Here is a 9,574-nt window from a genome sequence, read left to right on the forward strand (position 1 = left end):
CCAAGACCACCACCTTACCTTACATGTACATCTTCTCCAGGGTCCAGACACCTGATTAGTGTAGCCACGCCTCGCAACAATGACAGAAAATGCAATAACAGTTGCAGTATGTTCTCCTACAATGCCAGACCTGTTTACCTGTATGTATTTTCCACCAGGCAGTACTTTCCTAAAGTTGTATTGGTGATTCACTATGTGGAGTTATTCCTTCTGGGCCCAGCATTGTATTAATGTACCAGTACTGAATTCAAGTCACAGCATAGTATTGCTGAAGATTCCCTCTTCTGAATGATATACAAAAATGAGGTCTTGACCATTTGGTGTTATCTTATGGCACTTTTTCTAAGATTACATGTGTTAACACAGCTAAGTGTTAACATAGCTAAGTTTTGACTTATTTAATCATATTTTGTCTATTTAAATTTGTTCTGTGGTTTCAAGAGCAGACAACGTTCTTTGTTTTTTGCTCTGAACTGCTCACCAGTACATAAGTACCTACACAGGGAGAACATATTTGATACTAAAGAACTCTTAATCTAGTAAACTAAGGCATAACAAGATCCAGTGGCTGGAAACTGAAATCAGAAAAATTCAAACTGGAAATAAGATACACATTTTTAACAATGTGAATAATTAGCTGCTGGAACGGCTTACAAAGAGTTGAAGAAAATTCTTCATTACTTGAAGCCTTTAAATCAAGACTGGCTGTGCTTCTAAAAGACTTGGTCTATTTCAATCACAAATTAATGGGTTTATTTAAAGAATCGCTGCATGAAATGCCATGGCCTGTGTTATAAAAGAGATCAAATTACTTGTTCATGAAGAACCCTTCTGGCTTTAATACATATACATCTGTGAAACTGTTGTGTGCTCTGTTAAACAATCCAGCAATGGGTGGAGGGATATATACATGTCCCTCATATATACTGTACAGGTATTGTGAAGCTTAATTACGGAAATCTCTCTAAAGTCATTTAATATCCTCAGCTGAAGAACACATATATATATATATAATACAAAGTATTAGTAATATTTTGATTCTTGCAGATAACATTTCATTTTGCTTCCTGCCCTCAACTCAAAATATATCACTGGCCATTTTTACCCTCTCTCTTCGATAAATGTATAATTATTTTGTCTGGTTCACTCTTTTCTCCCTCCTTCCCAAATACTACATACTAATTACTTCTTGCCTTTCCTTTGTAAAAACTTAGTTCCTATGTATCCAGTGGCTATTCCTTGTTTCTCTCACTTTTTTTCTTGGGTGGTATGGCCCCTTCCTTCTCATTTAACTGGCAATTGGCAAACTATGTATTGTGTGTGCTACATTTCTCAGTGAGAAAAATTATTCACCACCACTTATTCATAGCGCAATGTTAACTGTGGACCAATTGACCAAGGACTATTGCTTCCTTTGTACTTAAGGTGAAGAGTTTTCATATTCTATTAATACTACTGATATAAAGCCATATGGAAAAGGGCTGGAACATTGCATAATCAGATGGTTTGTGGGGCTTTTTAATAATTAGTTTCCTCTTTTTTCCTTAAAAAAAACAACATACTGAACTACAATTGTAGTAGTCTAAACTGGTAAAAAATATGCACCCAGAAAAGATGCTCTTAATTTTTTAAACTATATCAATATTTCTCAGGAGTTGTTTGGCAGATACAATTACTGTAAAATTATAGTCATGACCAGTTCTCTCCTTCCTGTAATTGATAGTGTAAAACTGCAATGTGAACTCAGTATTGCTGACCAAAGAATTGTACAAATAATTCCCTAAATACAGGTGACTAAAAGCTCTGATTATCAGAGGGGTAGCCGTGTTAGTCTGTATCCACAAAAACGATGAGGAGTCTGGTGGCACCTTAAAGACGAACAGATTTATTTGGGCATAAGCTTTCGTGGATATAAAGCCCATTTCTTCAGATCCATGCATCTGAAGAAGTGGTTTTTTTTATCCCCGAAAGCTTATGCCCAAATAAATCTGTTCATCTTTAAAGTGCCACTGAAAAGCTCTGATGGTGACTTTGGGTCAAATCCTGCCCTCACACGGATGCAAACCTGTAGTTATCCCCATTAACTTCAGTGTAGTTATTCTGTGTCTACATCACAATCACCTACAATGGAATTTGTCCCTTTATCACAGTAAAGCAAGCAAAATAAATAAATAAACCAACCAACTCAGAAAATCACATCACAGCAATTTATCACTAGGAAAAATTGCTAAGAATTAGTAACAAAGAGACATGAAAGATCAATTCAAACAAATAAAACTACATCAAAACTATATTAAATGCAAAAACCCACATTAGTTTAATATTAAAACCACACAGTCACTACAAATTGAGAAATGAGAAAGGAATGAGTTCGATCCACAACGATGATCCATCTGCACTACATATTCTATATGTTTTATGTGACACATTTTGTATAAAAAGATAACTTATTAAGCTATACATTTAATGGAAAAATGGAATAAATAAGATGTCTGGAAAGTAGCCAAGATGCCACTGCCATCATAAGATGTTGAAAAGTTACTTTTTGCAGTTCCTGACTTCTAATTACTTTCAGTGTGTGACCTTAACAGTGTATTACGAAAAAGCCAACTTCTTAAAGTAGAAAAAAATAAGAACATACTAAAAATGTTAGTATTTGAAGTACAGTTCTACTCTGAAAAGTGATTAATTTAAAAAGTGATATTGTGTCTAACTGATTTAATGTAACATTTAAACATTGTAACATTTAAACATTAGTTTCCTCTTTTACATTTAAAAATATTTTTTTTAAAGTAACCAGACTTACGACTGACTTATACATACAGTATTTGATTCTGCCATCCTTACTTCTGCTGACATATTTTACTCCATGATTTTCATGGACTATTCACTGAAAGAGATACTAGTCAATGTGATTAAGAGTGACAGAGGCAAGATTTTTAAGTTACTCATCATTCCAGAATGTGTCCAGTAGGTTGAGACAATAAAGTAAATAATATATAAATGGTGACTAACAAAAGCCTATATTAATAAGTAAATGTAGCAGAGCTTAAGGGTTTGTACATGTTGTAAGTGTGGTCCTTGTATAAAAAAAATAAAAAGGGAGCCACGTTTCTATGTATTTCACATAGATATCTTTTTAATATTTGTATTTTTATCCATAGAAAATATAATAAATGGTATATTAAATCATGCTGTAACTGAAATTATGCTAGGAAGTTTCCATGCAGAAGCTAAGGCAACTCAGTTGAGGGAAGCTGGTGCAAAAGAGGATGAAGGAGATCAGTGTTTATGTTATCATAGCTCAATAGAGCAAGTCCTTGAGCACATCTAATCTGCTTACTAATAATATTAGAGCAATAAAATTACATTTGTTCCCCAAAATGATTCGGTATGGGCTATTTCCACTACATCCAATCAGGATCACCAGTTTCAGCGCAACCTCCTTTGGTTGAAATTTGTTCACTCAAAACATCCAACAATTTCAAACAGTGAACAGATTTTTCAAATCTGCCCACTGACAAATCAAAAACAAAGAAAAGGGTTAAAGCCACTTGCATCCAGATTCCAATAATCTGACTCTTGATGCATCATAGAACCTTACTCCTTAAGTAATCCCACTAGATTCAATGGGGCTACCCATGGAGTGAGATACTATCACTTGGATAAAAGTGAAAGCATCTAGCCCTGGATACCTTGCTCGTTGGAAAGTGTTTGCTCAGCTCTAGTGATAAGCATGTGAAAAAAGGAGTAATAATGGTAACCATTCCACAGTCCCTTCATAGGCTCCCTTTTCTCGTATCAAACATAAGCAGCTCGTGTTCACTTTCAAGGCCCTTCATGGCCTACCCCCATTTTATCTCTCATTCATTACTGAAATGTTGACTTCTGCCTTCAGTCAGACAATCATGACAGCCTCCATTGCTCACGTGTTAAATGTTCAAACAAGCACTTTTGTTCACATTACCCCTCACACTTGGGAGAATCTCCCCATAAACATCTGCAAAGCTAACTCTTTGTCCTCTTTCAAATCCCTCCTTTCAAATCTCTCCTTTGTGGTGATGCTTATAATTACGTAGATTGTAAATTCTTTGGGGCAGGGTCAATCTTTCTGTTCTGTATTTGTATAGCGCCTAATACAGTGGGGTCCTGGTTCACGAGTAGGGCTGTCATCCCTCAGGTACAAGAAAATTAGGACATCTGGGAGTATCTGAGTGCATAAAACTAGAAAGCTGGCAATATGTACTGAGGAACCTTTCAGACTCCCCAGAACAGGAACCTCAAAAAAGGGGTAATTTTGGGAAAACCTGGACAGGTGGCAACACTATCCATGACTGTTGACCTGGCCTGGGAGGCTGGCTACTGTGGGCAGTGTCAACATACCCATACATATTTTAAAATGTACTGAAATTAGAATTGAATCAAGCCCACAAAGACAGGATGATAAGTCTCTGAAAAGTTGTGGTTATCCCCAACAGGACCTCAGTCCTGCAACTATTTCTCTGTCAAAGCTCCTACTGACTTCACACAAGGGATTTTGTCCTCAATGAAAAATGCAGCACCAGGCCCTGGGCAATGTTATGGGGCCAGATTCTCAACAGTTGTAAACCAGCATAGCTTAATTGAAGTAAATGAAGCTACATTCACTTACACCAGCTGATGATCTGGCCTCAAGTGTCTGTAGGGATGATGGATATGTTGGCACTTTTAGATGGTGGGAAGTGTGTACTGTTATGATTTTGATACCAGACTTGGATAAACTGTATTGCGTCCTGAAACACAATACCTATGCTGCTGCTGCAGTGATAAAAAAGCCAGCTGGTTGGCATTATGCTTCTGGAGGTTGTTGTGATGGATGTCGTTGCTGCCAGTAATATTTTATTAATATTATGTGTCCAACTGTTTGAGTTTTGATGTGTATAATTACAAACAGTTAATTCCAGCAGGAGTCAACTGCACATACCCAGGAAAATGGACAAAAGCTTTGGATAGATCCATTTACCAATACTTGAGAGGGCAATGCAGATGTCATTTGCTGTGAAGTTTCACCTCCATCCATGGATGAGGTATAAAATGGAATATAGACCTTCAGTTTCTTTCCCTGAATTTGAGGCTCATGTTCCAAAGTCCAGCTATCACAGTAAATGTTCATATTCTGCATGGGGCTCTCTCATACAGTATGGAGATAGTGTACCAGTCAATGAATAGATGTTTTAGTTCCCACCCAAAAACTAGAAAGTGCCAAACAAAATGTGCCATTTACTGCTATTATTTTGGGCAATTACTGCAGGCAGAGCCCAAAAGAAATTTAAAGGGTTACTTTTTAAAAAATAGACACCAAGCAGAATACAAAACTTCATGACTGTGGGCAAAAGTAACTCAATTACCTGTTTGTGGATACAGATACAATTATATATTTAATTAGTTATCTGTGCATGTATGTATGTGTAAGCTAATTACCTATTTTGGGAAAATGCAGCCCGTAATGAGAGTATTTGGTAGTAGTCAAGTTCCTGCATTACTTTTTAACTACATTTATTTAATCAAAAATTCCTGCATTTGCCTCCTAGAATAGCACTAGTACCATGTATGTAGGTTTCCATAGAGAGACACTTTATAGCAATGAAACCTATAAACTAAACACTAAGAACCAGATTTGTTTATAGTTACGTTCATGCTACCCCATTGCCTTCATTAGGTTTGTGTGTGTGTGTGTGTGTGAAAGGAGCAGAATTTACATACAGAAATGGAGAGAATAGAGAGAAGCTGAGAGAATAGCCAACACCTTTGGCATGGTGGATATGACTGCAAAACAAAGCCCACCATTGCACAAACCCCTAGCTAAATGCTATAAAGCATGCATTTCAACTCTTCTGTTGATATTGTGAAAATAATTATGATTGTGAGCTGTCAGAAAGATTCAGTGCACCACTTATGTTCATCACAAACTGACAACCTACCTAGGCAAACCATTTTAAGATACAAGCCTCCTACAACACTAATGAGCTATTAAAGAACAAAATATATAGCTCCCATGAGTAGCAGGCACAGAATCATAGCTTAACATCTCTGTAAACACTCAATCTTTATATATGCCTATTGGCAATGATGTGCCACAAATGTCAGTATAAAATCTTGTTCTCCAACTTCATCAATAATACTCCATTACATTTACAGTGTGCAAACTAAATCTACGTATAAATACAAAAGAGTATTTCTTTCATAGAGACTGAGCTTTCACCTGCAGGGAGGAATGAAGGAAGGGGTTCACATTACTGTTAAGAGTCCCCCTGAAGATTTCAGTAGTGTCTCCATGAGAACCTTATCTCTGTTTTCAGTAAAAGATATTAAAAAAATGCAATGCTGACCAAGAAACAGTGCCACAATCTCTGTCATATTGTATTCTGCGACATAGCCATTTGTCACAATGTCATATACACTGCGGGATCTCATTGAGGTGTCATGCCAAGAATGAGACACGATAAAACAGGGGTCTGTGCTACTAAAGAAAAATTGTTTTGTTTGTCAGGAATGTTGAGAATTGTAACTTTACTCAAAAGAGTACTTTCTCCCATATTATCTTAGCACAGTTTGTCAGATGCACAGATAAACCTGGAGAAACAGAGATTTTGGGGGTTTATTTGTGTAGCGTTTCAAAGATAATTTCTTTTGACATATTGCTTCCATATGTCCACAATACCTGGGACACACTGTAGCTAATGGCCCTCATGAACCAGTAATCTAGATAACTGTAAGTGTCAATCACTTGGCAACCAAATTGGAGTACAGTGCCATAAGACAAATCAATTAATGGCATGTGAATATTACTAACTAGTGAGATCTACTAATGTGTTTGTCAGGATCACAGGCAGCGGGTGGGCAGTTGGGTCTAATTGTCAGAGTCATGAGGAGCTCAGGCCTGGAGGTTAGAGCAGAATCAAGCTGGAGTCAAGAATCAGGACCACAGGATGCCTGGGGACGTAGTAGATGGCAGAGCTGATGGTGAGAGCCTGGGATCAGAAGCCAAAAGCAAGCACTGATAGATAAGCCACAGACATGACTGGGAAGCAGAGCTGGATGCCTGAGATGGGAAGCCGAGTGCCAGACCAGGGGGTGAGCTGGGCATGCAATTGGGAAGCAGAGCAGGGAGTCAGAGGCAGAGGTGTGCAAGATGGAGAGGGCAGGAACTGAAGCAGGCAAAAGAACACACGGGGCAGGAGCAGGCTAAACGCAGCTGTGGGCATGGAACATATTGAGTGGCCAGTGAGCTCCAGCTGCTGCTGGATCAAGTAGTAGCTAGCTCTGGCACTCCCACAATCAGGAAGTGCAATCGATCAAGCATCTTCTGCCAGGATCAGCTGTGTCCAGTGTATTTTGAAGAGACTGACTCTGCTGCATCTCCCTCCCTAACAGTACCTGCCCCTCAAGGGCACCTTCTAGGGGTCTTAGGGCTCAGTTTTTCTGGGTTCTTCTAGTGAAAAGTGTGTACGAGCTCTGGAGCATGGATATTCCCTGCTGGTTCCCAAAGCTGTTCTTCTGGGCCATAACCCTCCCAGTCCACCAGGTAGTAAAGTTGAAATCCTGAATTCTAAGCAAATCCAAAGTCTTAGGCCTCTTATTCTTTCTGACCCTGAACCTCCAGAGGAGGGAGCGGTGGAGTGAAGTGGCCAGTGAAGGGATTTTCTCTGTAGGGTTTCAGGAAGGACAAGTGAGAAACTGGTGGACTTTCAGGGATTCAGGCACCTGGAGTTGGAATGCTACTGGATTGACTGTGATCTCGAATGGATAGTCTAATTTTGATAGATAGGCATGAGCTTATCACCCAAACTTGGTGTCCAGGCAACTTGGTAGTGTTGGTCTGCATGGCATTTGTATGTTTTCTTGGCTGGTTCAGGATGTTCCATAAGTTCCTGGTGAATTTGTTGAAGGTGGGTGACAAGGCCCATCTCAGCATGAACTTGCAAGTCTGCAGGTGTGACTAGATGGAGAAAAGGATGAAAACTATAACTGGCATAAAATGGACTAAGTCAGGTGGAGGCATGAATGGAGTTATTGTAAGCAAATTCAGCATAAGGCAGGAGGGACCCAGTCACCTTGGTGATTGCAAAGGAAGCATAAAAGGTATTTTTTTGAGGATTTGATTTACCCACTACATCTGTTAGTCTGCAGGTGGGAGGCTAAGAAAGTGAAGAGTTCAATTCCTAGGAGTTTGAAGAGTGAACACCAGAACTGGGAAGTGAGTTGTGAGCCCCACGCAGACACTATTGTTGGCAATCCCTGGAGCCATAAAGCATAGTTTAGGAAAAGGCAGGCTGTTTCCTGAGAGGTGGGGAGAAAGCAAAAAGAAATTAAAAATACCTGTGCCATCTTAATGAAAATATCAATGGCTATCAGGAAGTTGGTGCAATCTTGGAAATGGGGTAGTTCTACAATGAAGTCCAATGGGGCCATAGATCAGGATTTAAGCGTGGTAGGCAGAGGCTGGAGTAGACCAAATGGTTTAGCACATGGGCTCTTGCTTTGACAGCACAGGTCAGAGGAGCTGACATATTTTTTCATACGATTGCTCACTCCTCGCCACTGAAAACTTCATACCATCAAGTCATGATTCTTACTTCAGCCAAAATGACCAGCAACTGTTTTGTCATGGCACACACTTAACACTTCGAGTCTGAGCTGAATGAGATGTCAGAGGTATCAAGTGTCTGACAAATTTTGGACACTCGCAGGTCTTTTGGGAGTAGAGTCAGAAAAAGGTGCATCAAATCCTGGGCTGTTGTTCCACAAATAAAAGTAGATGGCTCTCCCAAATATTGTGCTATAGCCATGTCCAGCTCAGCATATACTTCCTTGTGGGAAAGTGCTTTCCTGTTTCATGTTTAAGTAATGATGAAATCAAACCTGGTAAAGAAAAGTGACCAACAGATCTGCTGGTGATAAAGATTATGGGCCTGTTGAAGATATTCTAAGTTCTTGTGATCTGTGCATACCTGGATAGGGAACCAAGCCCCCTTCAAAAGATGTCTCCATTCTTCAAATTCTTGTTTGATTGTGGCAGTTCCTTGTCCCAGCTAAGACAGTTTTTCCCAGTGGGGGTCAGTTTACATGAATAATATGCACCAGGATGGAGTTGGTTATTGGGGCCTGCATTTTATGAAATTATAGCCCTGATTTCAAAGTTCAAGACATCTGCTTCACAAAGATTTGGCGTGGTCTGGATGCAGAAGAAATGGCAATTGAAGTAAAGACTTTCTTTGGTTGATCGAAGGCAGACTGTACTTGTAGTGAGGTGGAGTGGCTTCCCTCTGAGTGGGAGGGCGAGGGTCCATTACATTCCCCTTGGTGGGCGGAGCCTAGAATGCCCCACCCCTCTCACTGGAAGGCCTGGGACAGGGCCGGAAGTGTAAGAGGAAGGCCCTGCAGCCCTGTTGTGGAGGAATCCTCAGAGGAGAAGGACACTTTGGCCATACTGCTGTGCCCAGGAGAAGAACCTACCCCAGCTGTCCGATAGCCACCAAAGTGGGAGACCCTGACAAGGAGTGGCCCGGACTACCAGCTGCAGTGTACCTCAAGG

Source organism: Lepidochelys olivacea (assembly GCF_965140295.1).
Source record: "Lepidochelys olivacea isolate rLepOli2 genome assembly, chromosome: 1".
Classification (NCBI taxonomy): Eukaryota; Metazoa; Chordata; order Testudines; family Cheloniidae; genus Lepidochelys; species Lepidochelys olivacea.